This window comes from Octopus bimaculoides, chromosome 2 (assembly GCF_001194135.2).
Source record: "Octopus bimaculoides isolate UCB-OBI-ISO-001 chromosome 2, ASM119413v2, whole genome shotgun sequence".
Lineage (NCBI taxonomy): Eukaryota > Metazoa > Mollusca > Cephalopoda > Octopoda > Octopodidae > Octopus > Octopus bimaculoides.
The window spans coordinates 98,061,658-98,068,123 of NC_068982.1; the positions used below are offsets into that span (position 1 = coordinate 98,061,658).

The window sequence follows — 6,466 nt, forward strand, 5'->3', positions numbered from 1 at the left end:
AAGGTGTCATGGTAAGGTAAAGTTACCTTCGAATCATACTGACTCATAAGGGCTGGTTTCCCAGTTTCCCCACCTGGACAGGAGCAAAGTGAAATGAAGTACTTTACTAAAGAACACAATGCGTTGCCTCCGTCCAGGAATCAAGACCACAATCTTACAATCAGAAGCCCAACATCCTAACCACTAAGCCATGCGCCTCTACAAGGTGCCACGCCATGGGACTGAACCTGAGACCATTTGGTTGAGAAGCAAACTTCTTTACTACACATTAGCATGGCGAAAGGCAGATAAAACACTAATATAGAAGCATGGAGAACAGATATTAAAATAAAAGACAACAATCAGATTGGAGCCTGGTGTCGCCTCCTGGTCCACCAGTCCTCAGTCAAATTGTCCAACCCATGCTAGCATGGAAAGCGGACGTTAAACGACGATGATGATGATGAATGATCATCAAATAGTAGATGAAATGTAGTCCACATGAGAGCAACCCTAGTTTTAGAGTAACCTAAATTATAATCTTCCATCAGAATTTCATAATTTACTAAATTCTTCATTATTTTTAAAATTAATAAAAACAAAAAGCAGTGTATTTCAACAGAAATATATTAGTCTCAAATTTTGGCACAGGGCCAACAATTTCAGGGAGGGGATAAGTCATATTTACATTGACCCCTAGTATTCAACTGGTACTTATATTATCAACCTTGGAAGGATGAATATTAACAAAAGGATTAAGCTATATAATAGCATGAGGCGATATTTACATTTATACATTTATCTGAAGGTCAGATCACCAACCTCAATTTTTTTAATAATATAAATATGATAGAATAAAATACGCACATCATATATATATAAATATATACATACATATATGATATATATATATATATATATGGATAATGTAAATGGTATGAACATGTAAAAAGAACAAACAATAAGGGTTGGGAGAACAGCCAATACTATGGTGAGTGAGAGTGTTGGCAGGCTGGATAGATGGAAAATTGCATATTGGATGGGAAGTGTTGCCATAAGTACAAGTGAGATGGCAGCCAAGGAAGACATACAGAAAATAATCTGAATATGGAAGTTGTTCTCTGCAGGCCCTTGGAATCTGTCAAATTGCCAAATTGCTGGAAATGCAGACGACAATGATGAAAAGAAATAGAATTAATCTCTTTAAATCTACAAGGTGGTTCATGCTATTCATATGCCTGTTTATTTGTAAACAGGGGAATTCTTTATAATGAGCATTGTTGTGTGTACATTTGAATTGAAGCCAAAAGTATAGCCAAAAGTAAACCCATCAAACCCACACTAGTATACACAAACAAACAACAACAAAAAAGGACAGTGGGTGAAGTGAAATTACTTCTGACATACCACTGTAAAAAAAACAAAACATTATTTCTGTAGCTCTCAAACTCGAGTGTTTTGTCTTAACACTTTTAATGTAATAGTAACTAAATAGATACAAAATCAGTGTCTTCAAATAGCCAACATGAAGAGACATTTCTTTGACTGGTAGATTTGCTTTAATTAATAAAATATTGGTCTAATTAAAGAGCTGTTTAGTCTAATTAATAGTCAATCTAATTGACAAAATATCAATTAAATTTTGTACTGCTTTAAGCTGCAAAACACTGGTTTAACTATGATGAAAAACAAATGATAAATATGTAACCGGAACAGATAAAATTCTGGTTTCAGAAAAAGTACTAATCTAAAAGCATTGGTTTATCTGGGTAATAACAATAATCATAATGGTTATGGCAGTGATGGTGGTGCATTAGGATTACTGGGTGGTTAATTCTAAGTATCATGGTACAATAATCACAATGATGATGATGGTGGAAGCAATGATGAGGATGATAATGGTGGTGGTGGTGATAAAGATAAGGTAAATGATTGTGGTTTTTGGTTTTGGCAAATGTTCTAAGGTAGAAAAAAAAACATGATAAAAAATGGTGACAGACACAACAATGTGTCTACTACACATAGAGATGATGATGATGGTAGTGATGGATATTGTAAAAGTGTTTTAATGATGAAGATGATAATAGTAGTGATGATGGTGGTAGATATTGTTGTAAAAGTGTTTTGATGATGATGACAGCGACAATGATGATGATGCTATAATGTCAATGGCATCAACCAACAACTATATTAAACAGAAAAAAAAAAAGATAAAGAAAATAGGGGGAAAAAAAAAATGCAATCTTGACTGTCTGCAGAAGAAGCCTAGCTGAAGATGGCAGCAGTCTTATACAACAATATTCTGCTCTACATGGCATCTGGGCAGACAGACTCTCTAACAAAGGAATTCTTCCAGAAAGTACTTCAACCATCGAATCAACTGCATAGAATCAAAAGTTATACTGCAGCAGAAGTAATAAAGCCAGTGAGGGTGGCAGTGGTGGGCATTGGTGATAATGGTGTCGGTGATTATGATGGTTGGTAGCATGCAGCAGGCATAACTGCAGCAGTAACAACACAACTCAAAAGCAGCTGCAAAAGCTAGGTGCAGTAGTAAAGTTGCAGCAGACAGTGCAATGACAGCAGCAGCAGCAGTAGTTTATACCTAGGTCAACTCTGTTTCAAAAGACCTATAACCAAAGGCATTCCTGCCATGACCATCCAATCCTAAGAGTATGTTAAATTACATGTGTTATCTGTTTCGCTTTTTATTTTAAAGATAGTATGAGGGAGATTTGGCTGCTATTTCTAAAAGCAGCACAGAGGCACCAACATTTCCAACCACTACTACTAGTAGTAGTAGTAGTAGTAGTAGTAGTAGTGGTAGTAGTAGTAGCAGTAGTAGCAGCAGCAGTAGTAGTAGTAGTGTCAACAAAAGTTTCATTAGTGGTTTATAACAATAACAATTGATAAAATAAGTTGCCCCCCCCCCACTCTTTTTTAGCTCAAGTCAGTCTCTGATTGACAAGACCTGATTGTAGACGTTCCATATGTGACCAGCCTATCGGTATAAGATTGTTTTGCAAAACATCTTCATTTTTCAAGGCAATACAGTTACAATCTGAGAGGATTTAATCACTATTTCTAACAGACTGAGATAGAACAACCACAAAGGTACATACATACTTACATACGGATAACCATACTTAACAGTAACTACTATAATACTCAGTTCTAGTAAATAATATTATCATTTGCTAGTATAGTTTATATACTGCTATTACTACAGTAAATGCAGTAGTACATTACAATGCAGTAGTAGTTGTAGTAGTAGTGGCAGCAGCAATACAAGTAGTGATAGCAGCACTATTGTAACAACATAGTAGTAGTAGTAGTAGTAGTAGTAGTAGTAGTAGCAGTACTACTACTAGTAGTAGTAGTAGTGGTGGTAGTAGTAGTAGTAGTAGTAGTAGTAGTAGTAGTAGTTGTGGTGGTGGTGATGAAACTGAGTGTAGTAGTAATAGTATAGCTTTGTTATTGTTTGAACTCCAAAACCAGCTTTGAATTGAAGACGCTCCAAAAGTGACCATCCCATTTGCTGCATTCTCGCAACGTTACATATCTTACTAGGACTAACAACATTATCCAACGTTTTGTAACAGTTTTTTTTTTTGTTTTCCTTTTAATGGGAGGGGAGGGATTTGGTAGCTATTTCTAGCTAGACTTGCTAAGAGACTCCCCCCCTGTGCCTCTAAAAACTAGCAGCAATGTACTGATAGTAACATTGAAAATAAGCATACCGACGACATCGTGCGAGTGGCGGTGGTGGTGGTGGTGGTAGTAGTAGTAGTAGTAGTAGTAGTAGTAGTAGTTGTTGTAGTAGTAGCAGCAGCAGCACCAGGAGCTGCAATCATGTCAACAACATATTAAAGCTTGTTCAACTATATATACTTACTGAAAAGAAAAACACACACACACACACACACAGCATCATAACCAATACTACCACCACCACCAAATCATCGTTACTACTACTACTACTACATCTGCAACTATTACTACTACTACTACTATCCGCAGCCACCATTATTATCATCATTATCATCAGCAAAACGACAACTGCAGAAACACACAATGTGCGCGAAGTGGAGGGGAGGAAGGTAGGGATGGGGGATGGATTGGCGGGGGAGAGGGTGGTGGTGCTGAGCTGCGTCTGAATGGAAGTAATATAATGCTGAGTCATCTGAGAGAAAGGGATGAGGCATATGGGGAGAGAGAGCGAGAGAAAAAGAGAGAATGAGGTGGAGGTGGTGGTGGTCGTGTAGCTGATGGTGATGTTAGCAATGCCAAGTTTGTGAATTTCATCATAGTAATGCTAGCATTCGAGTGGTGCTAGACCGGCAGAAGGAGTGGGGGGCAGTTTAGAAGTCATATATATATATATATATATATATATATATATATATATATACACATATACATACACATATACACACATAAGAAACATGTAAATAAGAAAACATGATGACGGCGATGATGATGATAGTGGAAATACTTGCAAAATTATAGAGCTAGCTAGCTGTTTAAAGCTTATAACACAAGTCTAATTTTACAAGTTTTCGAAAATAACCAACTCTTTTAACTGAAAAAGTTTAGAAAATTACAACTTTCTTTCTAGATTCTTCATTGAGTTCAAGTATTGTTTTATATAGGCAATCTATTAGCATTAACATAAGTAGTCATTGAAAACAAATATATTCATTAACATAATTTATCCAATCACTTAACATAATTAATTCATACTGGATTTAATGAGTGAAACAAGCACCGGGAAATAATGTTTAGAAAAGAAAAATAGAATGTAAGTTTCTGGATGGACTTCATGCCTTTCTTATTTGCATTTTAGCGACGTAAGATGAAAATGGATACAGCAGAGAAAGAAATCCAAACCAGGTCAACATGACTAGGTTCTTCCGCATAATTAATTATAATATAAATATTTTTACTCACTTAAAAAGTGTAGCTAACATTTCATGTAACTCTTAGCAACATGTTCTAACTAAAACTTCCGAAGAAACTTTGTAACTAATATGAACAAGATATGATAGATTTAAAACGAACTTTTTTTAAAGGGAATAATAAATTTATATTAAATTCAGTTGAAAAAGTTAAAATTATAAAAGAAGTAAAGAATTTGGGTTGAAAAAGGGAAAAGAAATTTTTTTAAATGACATGATGTACAAATTATACGCATACATTAAACACATTTAAACATACATAAAATAAATCAATGTTATATATACACACACATACACGTACATACACACACACACCACACATTATATAGGTATTTATATAATTATAACATAGCATTTTAATTAATGGAAAGGAGGATGGGCGAATAGATAAACAAATACTGAACGTCAATAAATGGATGGAGTTATAAAGAAACATTTATTACATATATTTTCTAGTCTTTGTCTCAGGCAAACGTTGTTTCAAGAACTGTTTCGATTGTTCAAAAGATTGGTCCAAGAACAAAGAACGGAAGCCGTCGCCAAAGATAAGAGATTAAACACATATACACATGTATATGTATGTGTGTGTGTGTGACATACACACAAACATATACAACACACATATACAAACACACATGCATGTATGTCATTAAAGAAGATGGGAGAATGTATGCATATATATATATATATATACACACACACACACACACACACACACACATATATATATATATATATATATATATATATATATATATATATAAAAAACATTGCTACGAAATAAGCAGAGAAACAAACACGATAACAATAATATAGAAAAGGAAAGAATAATAAAGATGATAATAAGTTAACAGAAAGATTGGAGAACAAAGATCGGCCATTAGTAGAAAAACACGACAGTAGATTAAATGAACAACTTTTGGGTTATTCTTTGCTCTTTATTGTTTTTAGAGTTTGTGTATGTGTGAATGTGAGTCGGTGGAGATACAATATTATTATTAATATCATTGTTATTATGTCTGAAGACAAGACAAGCAGACAAAGAGAAAAGCGTGTTTATGTGTAACATGGCACAAGAGGAAAAAAAGCTATAATTGGTGGAGCAAAACACCACCAACAGCAACAACAGTTTATTTATCAGACATTAATTTAGAAATCAAAGAAAGCTCGCTCCCTCTCTCTCATCTGTCTCTGCCTTTTAGTTCATATAATAAATAATATTTCCCCTCCTGTTCCCCACCGCTGAATTGGAAGAATATCTTCATTGCTTAGAATCACTTGCAGAAACTCATGTCTGGGTACATGAATACGCAGACACGACAATGAACTGTGGCAGAGATTGAAAAGCAACTTTAATTTATTTTTGTTTTCACATCTTTGCTCTTTGTTTATAACATTATTTTTTCGCATCACTGAATGCCAGTTTATCAAATGATTTTAACTCGGTTTGTTTATACTGTAGGTGCGAATGCAAGTGTGTATGCATATGTGTATCTGTGTGTGTGTATGTATGTATGTATATATATATA

At 34.6% G+C, this 6,466-nt stretch overlaps 1 protein-coding gene across 1 annotated transcript in view; it reads right to left on the bottom strand.

Annotated features, from left to right (window-relative positions):
- Window positions 1–6,466, bottom strand: part of LOC106871564 (B-box type zinc finger protein ncl-1) — an 88,852-nt gene that overhangs the window by 53,295 nt on the left and 29,091 nt on the right. The window lies entirely within an intron of this gene.